Source organism: Peromyscus maniculatus, chromosome 18 (assembly GCF_049852395.1).
Source record: "Peromyscus maniculatus bairdii isolate BWxNUB_F1_BW_parent chromosome 18, HU_Pman_BW_mat_3.1, whole genome shotgun sequence".
Classification (NCBI taxonomy): Eukaryota; Metazoa; Chordata; class Mammalia; order Rodentia; family Cricetidae; genus Peromyscus; species Peromyscus maniculatus.
The window spans coordinates 25,876,669-25,895,845 of record NC_134869.1 but is presented as its reverse complement, the minus strand read 5'-3'; positions in this window follow the sequence as shown (position 1 = coordinate 25,895,845).

Below are 19,177 nucleotides of genomic sequence, written 5' to 3'. Positions count from 1 at the left end.
ATGCGAATGTGTCTAAAACTTACATCTTTTTGTAAGTTTAAAAATCTTGAAAGCTTCAGGGAATCAACTTGAATCCATCTCTCACAGGTCAAATGGACTCCAGATAATTTCGTCTGTCAATCAACAGCCTATTTCCCCACCTGCTTATTCACCTTATTCTTGAGTGTGGGATCTCCTCCCTCTTTCCCTGGTTTTGGGGACTGCCATCCCCATGAGCTTAGAAGTTTAAAATGTACACCTAAAAAAAATTCCTCCTAAACTATTTAACTTTATCTTCTTCCTCTAATATATATCTGTTACCAGCGTTTTGCCGGGTCCAGGTATTTCCTCAAAATCTGCATCCCAGACAGCTTCAAAGCGTCTGGCCTCAGGTGGTCCAGCCTCACAAACTGCTTCCACAATGCCTGCACTTTTCTAGCCCCAAATGGTCCCACAGAGAATGGACAATGAGTCAAACAGCCAGCTTATCCAGGACTTGGCCAGCATTCCAGCTTTCTTGAATTCTTAAAGACGTTGATGCAACAGGAATCATCCTAAAGAGCACAGTGCCCCTTTCTTGACTGAACATCACCCCTTCCTATTTCCTCACCTTTTATAATAAATAAAGGAGAGCAATGTTAATGTTAGAAATCAGGCATTCCATTCCACCTTTCAGGGACTCAGCACGAGCATCTTACATCATAACCCACAACCTCCAGGTACATTACATTTCCACTGTAGTTGTGAGTTGCATATTTTCTTATGAATATGTGCCCCTCATTAAAAAGTCCCTTTCAACATCACAGCCTTGTTTCTCATTCTCTCTATCTCCTGTTCTCTGTCTCTGTCTCTCTGTCTGTGTCTGTCTCTCTGTCTGTGTCTGTCTCTCTGTCTCTGTCTCTCTCTCTCTCTCTCTTTCTCTCTTGTCTCTCTCTCTCTAATGCCCCTACTATGAGAGGGTCTTTTGTGCCCCCCAACCCAATAAGCCTCTTTTCAGTAGATCTGTTGTGTGGTTTGATCTCTTAGTGACACACCTTGGCATGGACCCACAAGGTACCTACCTTTTGCCATTTCTCCTAACAGGGAGAATCTGGGCAAAGTTAGGGGAGGGGAAAGCATCATCAGAATATAGTATATGAATTTGGTTTTGTCTTGAAGCCAACAAGAGAGTTTAAGATCCAAAATGAAGGCTCCTATTTCCCATGGCAGCAAGAGTTCGAGAGCATCAGAATAGCTGAAAAATGCTGATGTGCTTTAACAGAAACAGCAGTTATCTCGAGTAAGTTCAGGACATTTACTAAGTATCAGTAAAATTAAAACATAGACAATTCCAATTCATTGAGCTGCATCTATCATCCACTGAATAGATACCATATGACTCAAACTTCACACAGTATGACAAAACATAGCTTTGGGCATTCTTTGTGGTTTGTTTGTTTCTTTTAGACTTGTTTTATTTTATGTTTATTGGTGCTTTGCTGTCATCTCTGTCTGTGCACTTCATGCCTCTAGTCCCCACAGGTGCCAGAAAGGAGGCCAGAAGAGATGTTGGCTCCACTGGAACTGGAATTACAGCTGTTTCATAGCTGCCATGTGTGTGCTGGGAATCAAATCAATGTCCACTTCTCCACTTCTCCCTATATTCTCCTGTGTGTCAGCAGTCAACAAGCACCCAAGATGGGCTACAGAGCTAGTGTGAGAACTCAGGACATGGGTCTTCATCAGCCTCTGCTCAGAATACTACCTGAGAATCATACTTTTAAAATAATGGGCTGGTGTGAAATTGAGGAACACAAGGAGACATCCAGAGACATTTGAGGAATGAGAAGGAGGATAGCCATGGGAGAGTCAAGGGCAAATGTAGCGAAAAGGAAGAAGGTCCTGGTGAGAGTCTGAGACTCAGTGAAACTATGTGATAAAATACAGGGAGATTAGAAAAAAACATAAGTAGAAGGAAAAACAAAGGCAGTTCTAAAGAATTAAATAAAATAAATACAAATCAGAAAATAAAGCTACAGTAAACATGCCTCTGAAAGAAAATCATATTTATATAGGAATAAAATGCAAATATAGCTTATCGATAGCCTTTTATGCATGTTTAAATGTTTTAAATATGGAAAAATGGACAAATATAACCCACATACATTGACAATGCACAAATTTTGTAGTATTTCATGAGTATTCTAAATTATAAGAAATAAAAATTTTCTGCAAGATATTGAAATAATAGTTAACGCTTGTTGCTGGAGGGCTTCTCTCCAAGTTCCACCAAGGCCCGCAGTCCCACAATCCACATATAAAATAATCACTCAGACGCTTATATAACTTATAAACTGTATGGCCATGGCAGGCTTCTTGCTAACTTTTCTTTTATCTTAAATATACCCATTTTTATAAATCTATACCTTGCCACGTGGCTGGTGGCTTACCGGCATCTTTACATGCTGCTTGTCCTGCCGGTGGCTGCAGTGTCTCCCCCACTTCTTCCTGTTTCCCCAATTCTCCTCTCTCCTTGTCCCACCTATACTTCCTGTCTGGTCACTGGCCATCAGTGTTTTATTTATATAGAGCGGTATCCACAGCCAACACTCATATTCTCTTTGCCAGTGAGAAGAAACCATTGCTCTAAAGCTTGTGAATCTGCAAAACTTTCTACTCTGTAGACATATTAGCTTATTTCAATATCTACATATTTTGACATAAGCACCTTTCCCCAAAAGTTGGGGTTATGTTGTTCCTATATTCTACAATCTATTCTATGTTATTGTTACCTAAAAACTTTCTTCTAGAAATCTAAATTCGACCATGTTCATGTTGCTTTTATTCCTACAGTTAATTAATATTTAGGCTTGATAATTCTTTCATGAATTTATTTGTTCAGTATTGCTCCAAGCATTTCAACTAACACTATTCTAGATTTTAATAGTGGTTTATAGAAGTAATAGTTTATAGTAGCCATTGATGGCTACCTCTCCAAGCTTGCAAACTATATCAACAGGTAATGACACTTGCCACCAAGCCTGATGTGATTTGAGTTCAATATCCACAAGATAGAAGGAAAAAATCAACTTCTGCAAATTGTTCTCTAATCTAAACATGTATGCCCCAGTGTATACACAAACACACACACACACACACACACACACACACACACACACACACACACACACACACACACAAACACACACGTACTAAAAATTTTAAAGGAAATAAAAGATCTTGCTTTTATATGCTTTCATTTAGTGTCACTCTTAAAAGGTGGGTTAATCCTGAACAGACTCATTTTCTTCCAACTCTTTCTTTCCAGAGAAAAAGTCCGTATTTCTGTAGATATTCTTCTAGAAACAGACTTCTATAAACCTAAATTCCCTTGCTTCATAGTCTTCTGTTTTGTCTAAGATTTATTTCCCTGCCACAATGGCTGAATGCTAACATGATTTCCTTCCTACAGTGTAGAGTGGCTTGTTCATTTCTTAGTAAGCCTATCTGATCTGAGGAATGGCTTAGAACAAGAAAGCATTTCTTCATCTTCTTTTCACCGTTCTAAAATCATCTAGCCAAAATGCTTGCCCAGCATAGCTCAAGTTCACGGATCTATTTTCTACTTCTTACTTTCTCCTTTGTGTTTCCAGTCTGGTTTACCTCTGTGCCACTGCTGTGTGGTCTGCTTTCCTGCATCTTTAATTATCACCATTACTGTGAACTATTTGCCTCTCGTGCTGACCATTCCCTCTCCACAACAGTCGGCAGAGTGTTCATTTCTAAGTCATATAATTTGGGTTTTGTTCATTTGTTTTTCTTCACAAATTTCCTTGTCCCTGCTTGGCAGCTTGCTGTTATTATTGCTGGGATCATTATCTCTGTTAGAATAATATACATTTATTTTATTCTTTGTTCACTACATTTTTGCTGTTTCTGCAAACTTTAATTGTTGTGGTTATTTTCACTGTAGAATTTCAAAGACACTTTTTTTGTTGTACTTTTCATATTTGTCAAGACATCATTTGGGGGCTTTGTGCGAAGGTCTTTTCTGCTCTGTGGGTCATATTTGTGCACATGTTCAGCTAGAAGTGGTGGTGTAGTATTTGGTGGTGAATCTGTACAAACACTGATCTCATTAGCTTGCCAATATTTTTCTTTGTCAGGTCCTTAAAATTATGCCAACCTTCAGCTCTGCTCCTGTTTCCAACAAAGCATCAAGACTTTTCCAGTAACTGTTAGACATTTACTTTCTAGGATCCACATGATCCTTTCCTATTTGAAACTGTATGATTTCCTCTCTTGCTCCATTGAGGTACCTTGTTTGATGTTGATTCCATGAATTCCTTTCTTAGTTTTTGAGACAGAATTGTCTCTGTGTACCCCTAATTATCCTGGAATTAGCTCTGTAGACAAGCCTGGCCTTGAACTCCGAGATCTAACTTTCTCTACCACCCAAGTGCTGGGATTAAAGGCATTCACCATTACCACTCCAAACACACATATACACATACCCAGCACATCCATGAAATTTGAACTGGTATGTGTAAACATATATAAATGTAAGTGTGTATATAGTGGTGTGTATATGACAGAGGAAGGGTTATGTTTATTTTCTTTCTATTCTCAAGTTAAAGATCAAACCACCTGTTGGCACTCACCTATTTTTTTTTTTTTTTTTTTTTTTTTGGTTTTTCGAGACAGGGTTTCTCTGTGTAGCTTTGCGCCTTTCCTGGAACTCACTTGGTAGACCAGGCTGGCCTCGAACTCACAGAGATCCACCTGGCTCTGCCTCCCGAGTGCTGGGATTAAAGGCGTGTGCCACCACCGCCCGGCGGCACTCACCTATTAACCTCATTATTTCTTTTCTTTTGTTCTCCATCTTTTATGAAGCAAGCATTACTGATCTCACAACTATCTACAGTTGACAAAAGAAAAAATATAGACATAAGTAGTCTCCTGCATTGCTCAATTAACAATACAACTTTATATAATAGGACAGCAACATTAGGAAGACAGGTTATTTTTCTTAATGGATATTTTCCTAATTTTTCCTAAAAGGATATTTTTTCCTGATATCCTCTATTATAAGAAACTAATATGTAAAATGAAGAAAGATTACTGAAAGTTTGTCTAGTTTAAATAGAATATACATGGCTAAAAGGGACTAAAAACAGAACTTCAGGTGAATATGACGACTGATCAGAAATCATGAGACTTTGGCCTTTAAAATATGTAATTCATTTTTATCACATATGTATTTTACTTTGATAAAACTAAAGAAGTGTCATTAGATGTCAGAAAGATGAGGCAGGAGAGGTAAAATGAATGGTGAAAGGAGAAATAGAAAGACATCCATTTATGACTTCTAGCTCCTTACTGCTTTGACTCTGGATTTCAACATTTAATGTTAATTTTAAAGTCTAAATATTTCATACATATCGCATATATCATAAAAAGTCCAATGAGATAAACATTGTCTAAACAGTTTGAGAACTCATTTCTGCTCTTCACCAAAGGGATGAAAATTCATATAAATAGGAACGATTCTATGATTAAAAGTCACTATTATATTTTGTGCATCTGCAAGCTAATGACAAAGGGATAACATCGATTCTTTCCTAACGGAGGCAAGAATTGATCTCTTGCCCTAGAATAAATAACCTTCTTTCTAACGGAAACCAAGGATTAACTTTTGTGTACAATATTTTCTTGAAAAGAGAATTAACCTTTAGTTTCCTCAAATCGTATGATATTAGGGCAGTGGCCATAAATCTCAGAACAGATAAGGAGAGAGTTGTAAAGTCAAAGGAGTGATATGCATTCCAACCTGCTTTTCTAGTTGGTATAAATCACATAAAAGGGAAGAATATTGCAATAGCAACAAGGAACTCAAAGATCAATAACAAAGTCTATTGATCAACCATGGTCAATCCTGTGGAAAGGTCTGTTCTGGCTCTTCTGACACTGTTCCTTCTGGTTTCTATAAATACAGAAATATTAGATGTTCTCTATAATCATCTCTATAATTTATTTCATTATTGAAAGCTTTAGTAGGATCATGAATATTTAATGGTCCTGAAGGAAAAAAATATAGGCTTTAAAATACATCTCAAAATTGCCAATAAAAGTGCTTAGATGGCAAACAACTCCATTTCCAAGGTGAAAAGTTTTATGGAAGAATGCAGAGACAGCTGTTTTTCAAAATCACATTCCCAGTCCCAAGTGAGACATGTTCTTACACATCACAACATTAATAGTCACATTGTGTCACTTGATTTAGTGCAGCATAATGCAGTGTGACTAATACAACCTGCTAGTGGATCCAGGTAAGAGAAAAATCCATCACCTAGGAACTATGAGACAAAGATACACTTTTCTGAAAACAAAGGTTAAATAAATCAAGTTTTTTTTTTTTGGTGTTTTGTTTTGTTTTGTTTTCTGAAGCAGGGAAAGTCATAAAAAACATAACACGGATTTTTATTCCAAAGAGCATTTCAATTCACCTTTGCAATGATCCCTGAGTATGCCAGTGAAGAGACTAGGCATCAGACATGAAAAGCCCTTAAGCTGTTTGAACTTGACAGTACTTAGTGTGCATGCAGTATTTTCCTCTGTAGTGTGAATCTTTGCAAGACAGTGGCTTTTCATCACTTGTCCTGCTTAACCCAGGTGACTCCTACACAGACGCAGTTGACAACCTATGATCCCCTCTTCAGCAGCATCTCTCAAAATGTACTTGAGAAATTGAAGACATTACAGAAACAACTTTGGTGGATTGTTGAATAAATAAATATATATATATATACATATATATATATATATATATATATATATATATATATATATATATACAATGGAGGGGAGATGAGATCACTATAGACCTCGGGATAGTTTTTCTTCTGTTTGTTCATCTCTATTTTATTTTTGTCTGAAATATAGACTGTGTGGATCTTTATGAGTTTAATAAAATAAGTCGGTCGGAGAATAAGAAACCAAGTTGACTCTCTCATTTAACATATTGAAATTGGGAAGAATTAATCGTTCATTTGTCTCTCAAGTAATTGCATCTATTTTTTCAATTTATGTTCCCTTTCTTTGATTTATTTTTTGAGAATTTCATGCATCATATTTTTATCATATTCTTTCCTATCCCCCAAATCCTTGTGGATATGCCCTCCCTACTACAAAACGTGTTGTTCTTTCTATCCCTCAAAAAACAAACAAAAAACATGGATTCTGATTTGTGTTGGCCATCAATCCCTGAGCATGGGTCTGTCCTAGAATATGGGTGATGTACTCAGTATCACTTCACTGAAGAAAATGATTCTCATATCCCAGGAGCTATTGTTTGTGAATACTTTCTTGGCCCACCACCCCCTCTTTCATGTTGGGATTTTTGTCTGACTTGTTCTTTTGCTGGTATTATACAAACTCTTGCAGTCTCCATGTGTTCCTATGTGAAACTGCCCTGCTATGTCTGCAAAAGACTGGAAAAAACAACATCTCTGACTTTATCAATCTTTGTGTCCTTTCTAACTTAAACCCCTGACTCCATAGATGGCTGTGATAAGGACATCCCATTCAGGGCCGTGTACTCCAATGTCTCTCGTTTTCTACACCTTGTCCAGTTTCAGGTCTCTGTGTTAATTAACATATACTGCACAACTTCTCCAGTGAGGGTTGAGAAATGCACTAATCTATAGGTAGAGTAATAAGTCACAAGAGTCCATTTATTGCTATGTTCATTTAATGTGACAATAGGTTTTCCTCTGGGTCCATGACTTGTCTCAGGTTCTTGGCTTCATTAATAATATCAGGTATCGCCGGGTGGTGGTGGCACACGCCTTTAATCCCAGCACTTGGGAGGCAGAGCCAGGCGGATTTCTGTGAGTTCGAGGCCAGCCTGGGCTACCAAGTGAGTTCCAGGAAAGGTGCAAAGCTACACAGAGAAACCCTGTCTTGAAAAACCAAAATAATAATAATAATAATAATAATAATAATAATAATAATAATATCAGGTATGGTTTCCATCTCATGGAATGGGCCTTTAATCTCCAAAAAAAAAAAGAAACGTTAGTTATTCCTCTAACATTTGTATCACTATCTCACCAGTTGAAATGTCCTACAGGAAGGCAATTAAGTACAGTTTGTAGGGTTCACAGATGAATGAGATTTGTGACTATTTTTACTCTTTCAGTAGCTTGTATAGCACATTGTGAGACTATGAATGGTAGGCAGTATGGAGGAAGTTTCCAGTTATTGACAAGCTACATTTCTCCCTCATCTATGCCATAAGAATGCATTATTTTCATCAATGGAATATTACCATCAAATTTCAAACCATAATCAATAGCACCAGCAATAGGCTTCACTGTTTTGGGTTTGTGTGTGTGTGCGTGTGTGTGTGTGTGTGTGTGTGTGTGTGTGTGTGTGTTTTAGGGGTAGGGAGGGCTATAGGTACTTCTTTGGCCAAGGACTCAAAAAGATGCAACCTATTCATGGTACAGGGAGTTTTATTTAGATATACTTCCTAGTTGGATATTGTCTCCCTGATTATAAAGTGATACATATATACATATATGGGTGCATATATATATGCATGTGTATATATACAAATATATATGAAAGCTTCTATAGTAATAGGTCTTCACATGGCTTTTTTAAAGGTCTTTAGTGTTAGTTATTCCTCCCTGAAATCCCACCACTACCCTATACTCCTATTCCCCAACCCCCTTTTAACCCTCCTGTTCTCTTTCCCTTTTTACCCCCTTTTTAATACTATATTTTATATTCCATTCCTTGGGAAATCTCTTCCTCCTTGGTCCCTTACTGGGTACATAGATAGCATCAGTGGTTATTCTAAATGAAGCATACATATCTAAACTTTCAAAGCTAAAATCCACATATAATAAAAAACATAAAATGGTTATCTTTGGAGATCTTGATTGCTTCTCTTGGGGTAATTGATTCTAGTTCCACCAATTTACCTGTGTATTTCATAATTTCATTTTTATTAACAGATGACTAATATGCCATTGTGTAAATGTACTACATTTTATTATTATTCATTAGTTGATGGTCATCTTGGCTGTTTCCAATTGCTGGATATTATGAATAGGCTGGCAATGAACAGAGATGAGCAAATATCTCAGTAATAAGTTTTAGAGTCCTTTGGGTATGTGCCCATTTATAGTAAAGCTGGATCCTGTGGTAGATCTATGATCAGCTTTTAGAGGAATCTCCACACTGATCTCCATACTATCTTCACCAGTTTTCACTCTTACCAGCAACCAATAACTATTTCCCTTTGCCTCTCTCCTTGCCAGCATCTTCTGTCACCTGTTCCATTAACAACTGGGATAAGATAAAATCTCAAATTAGCTTTATGTGTATTTCCCTGATGGTTAATGATGTTGAGCAGTTTATTTTAGCTTTTCTCAGACATTTATGTTTCATGTTTTAAAAACTTCCCATTAGACCCACACCCCATGTAAAAATTTTAAACCTGTTTTTAATTACAATACAATGACACCATCACATCCCTCCTTCCCTGTCACCCAAGGACAATAGAAGTCACCTATATTGATCGGGGAATCACTTGGACTACCCTCACCAAACACTCCAGAGGAAGTTTCTGGCACCTGATGCTCAGGTTTTTGTTCATCTAAGGTTCTTCTGGGAAGCATTGTCAGCCTAAGTGGCAGATCTTCATTTAAGCTACAAATACAAACATATTTGTGTATGTAGTTTAATATATTCACATTATATACTCATATGGTTTGTGTATAAAATTGAGTAAATATAAAATAATAGGATTCACTGAGGCTTTATTAAACAATTTTGATGTTATTTGTCCCTTCTCCATCCTTTTCCTTCTCCGTTGACCTCCCTCCCTTCATACAAGCTAGAGCCCTCCTCGATATTTGTATCCAATTTTTAACTGGGCTAGTTATTTTCTTGCTGTTCAGCTTTTTTAGCTCTCTTTATATTTTACATAATAACCCTCTGTCTAACAGATATTGGTAAAGATTTTTGCCATTCTATAATTGGCTCCTTTTTTCAAATTATGGTGTCCTTTGCTGTACAGAAGCTTTTTAATTTAATAAGGTCCCATTTATTACTGTTGATCTTTACGCCTGAGCTATCCATGTTCTCTTTTATCAGACTCGGGGTATTAAGTTCTGTGTTGATGCCTTTGATCCATTTGTGGGAGAGTTGATGCAAGGAGACAGATAAGAATCTATTTCATTCTCCTGCACGCAACTATCCAGTTATATAAGCATCGGTTGTTGAAGACTCCATCTTTTCTCTACATTTTTTGCTTCTTTGTAAAAAACAAATCTGGTGTCTATATATGTGTGAGCTTAAGTCTGGGACTTTTGTTATATCCCATTGATCAGCGTGTCTGTTTTTATACCCATACAACTCTGTTTTTATTACTATGGTTCTGTAGTACTACTTGAAATCTGGGATGGTCATATCTTCAGCACGTTTTTATCATTCAGGATTGTTTTAGCTATGCTTGTTTGTTTATTGTTTGTTTGCTTGTGTCCACTAAGAGGCCTGAAAGATGGTTCAGTGGGTAAAGGAAGCTGCTGCCCAATGTGAAAAACTGAGTACAAGCCTCAGGACCCACATGATAGAAAGAGAGAATCAACTCCTATAAGTTGTTCACTGACATTCACACATGTACCATGGCAAAATCAACCTCCCACACTACCCCTCTACACAAACAATAAGTAAATAAATGTAATGTTTTAAGTTTTACTAAGAAAAGCAAGAAGGTAAACGCCCAGCATAGGTGTTTTAAATTCAAATACTAGGTAACCTTTTTCCCACAATTAGACCTTTTTTGCCACTTTACACATTGGAAAGTTGAAAAAAAGGAAAAGTTGAGGCAGCAAGGAAGTCTCTAAAAACACTTGGGAAATGGTCAATTTGATATTTACTATTATATTAGTTCAATCTTTATGTTTGCATCATCTACAGAACAGAATACTCCTGATAGTGGAAGTATTCAGTAAATACTTGGAATCATAGACTCAAAAATTGCCAAAACCAAAGTCTTCATTTACTTCAATGTCAAAGCAAGAGACTAAACACCTATATCCATTGCAACATATCATAATCCAACCACAGTAGAAAGATTCATTATTAAGATGATATTTCTTCAAGCTTATCTGTTGGTGTATGGCTTTTACCATTAGAAAGTTATTTAAATGAACAGAACTAAGCCTACCTGTGGTATTGTATTCCCCAAAATATTGTGTATGCTAATAAACTTATCTGGGGTCAGAGACAGAGCAGCCACAATATTAAACATAAAGTATAGGCAGTGGTAGCACACACCTTTAATCCTAGCATTCCAGAGGCAGAAATCCATGTGTTCAAGGATACAGACAGGCATGGTGACTCATCACGCCTTTAATCCCAGAAAGCAAGCCTTTAATCCCAGGGAGTGGTGGTAGAAAGCAGAAAGGTATATAAGTCATGAGGACCAGAAACTAGAAGCATTTGGCAGGTTAAGAATTCAGGCTTTTGAGCAGCAGTTCAGCTGAGACCCATTCTAGATAAGGACTCAGAGGCCTCCAGTCTGAGGAAACAAGACCAGCTGAGGATCCAGTGAGGTGAGGTAGCTGTGGCTTGTTCTGTATCTCTGATCTTCCAGCTTCACCCCAATACCTGGCTCACAGGTTTGATTTTATTAATAAGACTCTCTAAGATTCCTGCTACACTTACCTAGAAGTGCCATGTGCATCTTCAGCTCACTGTAGTCACTTAAAGTTACCCCATTTCAAAGAAGCAGTTTGTGGTCAATTGTCCCACTAGTACTTGCAATGAAACACACTTCACAGAATTCGTATTGTTCTAATGCTCTCCCAGATGAAATCTGACTTTCACGATGTGGCTTGCTTTGGCCGAGGAGTCAGTGGTAAACTTGATAACTAGAGGCTTTCACTAAACCCTTGTGCTTCGTGTTTTACTTCTGTGGATGCCATAGAGTGCAATGCTGTAAGGAGCTGAGCTCTCTCTGCATTGTGGGAGGTCATATCACATGACCCCTAGAGCATAAGATTCTCTAGACGTTGGAGTGTGAGTTAACTCTAGTCACATCTCATATCAGTGCTACATGGAGACACCAAGAAAAGCCTGTCAACTAACAAAATGATGGGATGATTTATTGATGGTTTTCATCAATAAATTTAGAAGGTTGTTTACACAGGAATAAGTAATTGGTACTCCACAAAAGGTTTTCATATTTATTGGAGGATAAGCACATGCAAGTAAAGGGTTTATATACGTTTACATACACATAAACACACATACACTATATAAAAACAAAGTCACATATGTGCATGTATTACATGATATTAAAATTAGCCTCGCCTCTACCAAATCCATCATATAACAAGACATTTTTGATCTGGTTTCCTGAAATGTGAAGGCCCACAAAGATGTCCTAATGAGATCTGAGCTTGCTTCACCCAGCAGGGCTGTATTAGAGGATTGCTTGACCACATGCATGGTTACCAGGTGATTGGAAGGGTCTACAACTGGCTGAACTAGGGGGAGGTCTTTTGCTCCACTTCTTGGCATTCCTATAAACAGCCCTTTAGAAGAGGCTGGTGGTTTAGAATCCAGGCTATCCTGAGGCTATCCTGTGTTTCTATCTGTTTCTCTCCCCCTCTATCCTTCTATCTCTTTTCCTTCTCTCCTCAAGAGTACCCTGTCATAAAATGTGGCAGCCAGTCTCCCAGCTGGGCTCCCACACTGAAATGAGCTTAAAATGTAGCATTGAATAGATTAAAGGTATAAGCGGGCCCGTTAATAAACTATTCCTGTAAGAAAAATGATGATGATGATGATGTGATGCTAATGATGATGATAATGTTATGATGATGATCATATTTACCACAAATACAATGTTGATTCTTATTACATTCTCTAAACTGTGAAAATGTAATTAAATTTCTTTAACAGCTCCAAGAGATAATATGTATCACTATTTTTCTTATTTTAAAATTCAGAAAGCTAGGGCACTCTTATTTTGTGAATTTCCACAAGATTAGATGCCTGTGATTGGCAAGGACTAATTCAAACTTAGATACAAATGACTATAAAAATTGTACTTTTATCCACACTATACTCTCCAATAAGATGCACAAGTAAATTGCTCACTGTTTTAAAGTATAATTTCAGAACATAAGACATATGAAAAATAAGCAAAGTCTCCTTAAAGAGGAAAAATGAATACCAGCCTTGAGCAAAATATAGTCATAAGGAAATATATGTCACTAAATTTGCCGCCAGGTAGAGTGGGAGCAAAGTGAACAAGAGAAGACAACACCAGAGCTCAACTGAGGAATGACAGGAAGCAAGAGTGTCTGGAAGCTGTTCGGCAGGAAGCATCCATGCACCTCTACGCTCAGCTGATGCGGTTGGAGATCTCCATGAAGAAGCAGGGAAATGTTAATACGTAGTTGATCTATCCTGCTGTCTCCATTCTTCAGTCCCCCTTCTGATCATAATTTAACTTCCCATAATCTCTTATACACATCTGTAGGCTAGTTTTCAGGTTCCTCTACTCCATTCTCATTAAATCGAAGACATTTCGTAGACCTAAGCCTGGGCTGCCCCCACCTATGTAAGACTTCAATGATTTTTGGAGAAACCCTTATCGTAGAAATTTGCCTGCTTCAAATAAGAAATTGCTGTCAAGACACTATGGTCTAGTTACGGTCGTTTAGTCCACATCTGAATTGGAGGCAATCTTTTGCCATTCCTTCTCCTACATGAACAAAAGGCTACATAATCTCTTCCTGCCCCTTGTTGAACAAATCAGACTTGTACAACCAATACACTCGTGGGTAAAGAAAACATAGAGGAAAAGTCCAGGGTCTCCAAAATCCAGCACTGAGATCACAATACAGGCTTTCAGGGGGGAAGTGTGGTCTATCAATGAATTACTCAGTTATATACAGAGTAGTTCTCTTGCTGACATATGGAAATAGTAAGATAATGTCTACCTGGAAGAACTGTGAATATGGAGCTAAAATATGTAACAAACTTAGAACAGCATGTGGTCTATGATAGAAACCCAGATGACAATAGTGATGACAGAGATGGTTAGGGTGAAATCTTCAAACTGGGTCACAGAAATGAAGTAGGAGCCAAGAGTGAAATTAGTCAGCTGGTAAAGGCCAGCCAATCTAACTTCAAGCCACAGGACCCACATGGAGACAATCAACTACCATAAGTCCTCTGACCTCAACATATGCACCATGCCTCTGCACAGGTACATGCATACACACACACACACACACACACACACACACACACACACACACACACACACACACACGACTGAACCCAGGGACTTGTCAATGCTCAGCAAGCACTTCTACCAACAAAGCTATATTTCCAGGTCCCATTAAGTTCAAATAGAGATGCAAAATATTCATATTCATAGTATCTTGGTATTCCACATTGAGATCGAACTGCCAAAAGAAAGCAGGGAAAACCTTGGGAGTTTAACATTAACTAAATACAGGTTAAGATTATTTAGGAAGCTTTTTGCTCTGTCCACTATGCCCATACTCTTAGGCGGGGATTGGAAAGTGAGATAATGTATAAAATATATTCTAGAAAAAGCTACATCATAAAAAATATTTAACTATGAAACTATGATGGCATATAAAGTTAAATTCTAGCGGGCATGGAACTTTGCCTAAACAGTATTGTGAGCCATTGTCTATTATTTATCAAAGACAACTATAGGGTTGGGGCAATGGCTGAGAGGCTAATGCACTTGCTGTGCAAGCCAGAGGACCTCAGTTCAAATCCTGGGAACCCACGTAAAGGCAGGCACAGCTGCATGCATGTGATCCCTTTGCTACTACAGCAAAGTGAAGACAAGACAATTCCCAGAAGCTGGTGGCCTAGAACACAGCAGTGAACAAGTCTCAGCGTGGAAAGTGAGGAATACCAGTGGTTCTCCTCTGAGAGTCACAAGTGTGTGTGTGTATTCCAACACACACACACACACACACACACACACACACACACACACACACACGTACACACACACACACGTACACACGTACACACACACAGAGAGAGAGAGAGAGAGAGAGAGAGAGAGAGAGAGAGAGAGAGAAGAGAGAGAGAGAGAAGGGGTGATAAGTAAATAAGTAAATACAGAAAAAATGAAGTAGGGCATTCAAAGTCCCTCTTAAGGGAGCTGGAATGATGGCTCAGGAGTTAAGAGTGTGAGTGTACAGTGCACTTGTCCAGGACACAAGCTGAATTCCCAGCACCCACTTAAGGAGGGTCACACCTTCCTACAATTTGAGCACCGGGGTATCAAATGCTGTCTTCCAGCATCCACAGACACAGCACTCACATACACAAACCACCACGCGTGCGCGCACGCGCGCGCGTGCAAATACACACACACACACACACACACACACACACACACACACACACACTTATACACATTCCTAATTTTTTTTAAGTCTAAGTCCCTTCTTGTGGAGTTTAAGGGAGATTTAAGTATTTCTGGCCTGAATTAAGTCATAGCAAACTCCTGAAGTTCTGAGAAGACAAAGAATACAAAGAAGTAGTAAAGAATAGGAAAAATCAAATCTCTGGTGCTGTAGAGAAGTTAAGAGCCCTGGCTGTTCTTGCAGAGGAACTGGGTTCGAATCCCAGCACCACATAGTGACTCACAACCATCTGTAACTCCAGTTCCAGGGGCTCTAATAGCCTCTGTGGGCACTGTGTGCATGTAGTACACAGACACACACACAGGCAAAACACCCACAACATGAAATAAGAACAAGTAAATAAATAACCTTTTTTAAAGTAAAGAGAGAGAAATTAGATTTTAAAAAAAGAGGGAGATGTGGAGATGAAAGTAACCATGAATATCTTGAGGCAAGCATAAAGATCTTTGTCTGAAGTTTTTTTGTATTTGAAAGGCTCAATTCTCTTGAGGTAAGACTCACTGCTCTTGTTATTGTGTGACTACGGACGTGTCCTTTGTGTGTGCACAGCATACAATGCCCTTTCTCCATACTTTTTAGATCTAAGCTTAGGATTTTCTTACTGAATTGTACAATGTGTTGGAAATTTGTGTGGCGTATTTCTTTGTACTACTGCAGTCTTCATCTGAAGAATGCCACAGCATTCTTCACCTACTGTCATCAATTGTTTTGACTCTGCCGAAACACTCTGAGCATCATCAGGATTGGAAATGTAAAATGACCTACAATCCACAAGAAATCGGATTGAAGTGAGAATAGGAAATGCATTCTTCCACCTTCCAGAGAAAAATATAGCTAAGGAAGACAAGTCCTCCTTGTCTCACAGGACTAAACTAGCAGTATGCAATGACTTGGGGGGTCATCACTTCATTAATACTAATTACTTTCTGGCCAGTCTTTTTCCAGCTTCTCTCTCTCTCTCTCTCTCTCTCTCTCTCTCTCTCTCTCTCTCTCTCTCTCTCTCTCTCTCTCTCTCTCTCTCTCTCTCTCCTCTCCCTCTCTTCCCTGTCCCTGTCCTCCTATCTCCCTCCTCTCCCTCCCTGCCTCCCTGCCTCCCTCTCTCTGTCTTATTTCATCTCTTTTCTCATTTTCTTAACTTGTTTCCAAGCTACCACTTTAAAGTGCAGAATTTTGAGCTCTGACTTCAATTCTCCGAGGAGTCTCTGGGTACGTTCTGGGAACCAGGGGGATTAAACTGTATATCATACAGCCCAGATTCTAATGGTTAAAAATTCATTAATGGAAACAGATTGACGGTGTATTGCCACTTTAATTAAAGAAGGTTATGGAATGACATTTTAAACAGCAATGTCATTTACTAAATTGACATAGCTCCATTATAAGGCAAAATACTTAAATTGAACCTGAAGTGGAAAAGTTTCTCTTCCAGTAATATGGGACATTTCAGTTTAAATTTTTAATCTGCCAACAAAATATTCACTGCTAGAGAAAAAAGGTTTTTCCCATTTTCTCATTTTTTTTGCCTGAATCTTGCTATTAAAAGGACTGTACGACTATTTCCAGGCTTCTCAAAAAGCAAACCCTGACTGGTATAGGGCTGCAGGGAAGGGGGATGATTTTCTGCCCAAATCTAGTGTAATAGCTGCAAACTAGATTTTTCCAAAAATAGTTTTATTTCTACTGACAGGTCCATCATATCCTTCCTGTGATCTCCCTTACATGGTAGGAAGGGGATTTGGGTCAGTGGGTCCCAGCACTGGGGAGAATTGTTGAGAGGTTTACCTTATATAATTGAGTCTGGTAAAGTCAGAGCTGTGATTCAGCCCTGTAGCAGCTAACCAGGGGTATTACTCCTCTATAGAAAGCAGGTCATGAAAAGAAATCCCCCACTTGCATCACTTACATGATGCATTTGGGTGAGTGTTTTACTTTGTAGAGATGTGAATTTTTAAGGTAATAAAAAATCCTCCTTTATTGTTTTTGAGTTTGTACTGTGGGGTTATCTTTCCAGGTTCCCATTTCAAAGAAAACTTAATGGAACTTGGGTACTAAAAAGGAAGATGGGCTTTGTTTTGATTTTAAATTATAAAACACTTCAAGTATGCATGCAATAGTAGAGACTAACATTACAATGTCCTGATTATTAAATGAAAAATCTGGTGCCAAGCATGGGATATCTCACTTATTATTCAGGATGGCCTCATAGGCACCCAAACATCGCAGAGTTTTGCTATTGCTCTTGATTTCCAAGCCTAACTAGATGGTAGGACCTTACTACAAAAGACACCATACATGTTGGATACAGGACATAGGGAAATCAACTTCCAAACGACCAAGAAGCTCTCTGCCTGCTGCTAGGTTTACACAGTGCTAGAAGGTACTAGGCAGGCTTCTGAGACAGAAAAATGTCAATGGCCATCCACAGTGCTAGTCTCTGCAGGCCACAACACTAACAGGCCTGCAAAATGTGCCCTTGGGTGCAATGGTCTAGCATGATGTTACTGAAGGTAACTGAGTGCTTTCTGATTAGCTATGAAACCTCCATAGGAAGGATATCGTGCTTGGTACTGGTCAAAGTCCAAGACAGAGATTATCATGGGTCCTCCAGGAGAACTTGTACTATTGCTTTGATAAATGGTCATGCTGTCAAACTGTATTCTAAATATTTATGCTTATACTCGTAGAGCTGTGCTGTTCCTAGCTTTGTTCAGAGAAGGCTCTCTTTGCAGTGGGTAGTGGTCAATTATCCACTCATTGTTGGTCAGAGTACAAAGAATAACCCTGAAGGCTCAGTGGTGGGTGGTCCATGTAAATCAACCTCCCACCACCCAAGGGTCAGGTAACTTAATAGAGGAAGATAGAAAATGTAATTGACAGCAGTTGGTAGGAAGACATATAAAACGTTGCCTTGAATGTTGCATGCATCAGCACCTAGCAACTGTGGTTGCACAAGACCCACACAAGATGAAGCCAGTCAAATTTCCCACATGACCTGGGAAGAGGATCCAAGGCACTATCATTAGTTGAGAAGCTACTGGCAGTTGGTGGCTGATAAAAGAGGGAGAGGCACACTCCTTTGTGGTCTTGGCCTCTAGGAAGTTGCTCATGCTCAGTGGAGAGCTGCACACCCATTATGTATAAAGGCAGCATTGACTAGACTCAGTGTTTATCAATAACTACAATAAAGAGGATGTAAAGTTCGAAGGTAGACAAGGGGCGCTAGCACAAGGCAGGTAGGAGGGAGAAAGCAGTGGACATATGTGATCAATATACACTGTATAAACAAATGAAACTTTCAAAGAATAAAAATATATTGAAAAGGAGAAAACACTACAAACGTGTATTTTCTGGGTACTCAATCTTATTTTGTATTGATTTGAGTCTTGGAAAAGGGTTTTACTCTGTAAGTCAGGTTGGCCTTGAACTCTAAATTCAACAGCCTCACCCTTTCAAGTGCTGAAATTACACCACCATGCAAGGCTGTAAGTATCCAATTTTATAAAATTTCTCTTTTAACATCTTCTTATCACTAACTTGTAAAATAAAAATAAAAAAATCACTGAAGCAATAATTCCTATGTGACCCATTCCTCTCTTCCTAGTCAGGAGGAGCCATTATCCTATCTTATGCTTTGTATTTCACATATTCATAAGTACTCTATCAGTTTATGAAGTATTCAGGATGATAATAATTTAATAGTGTAGTAG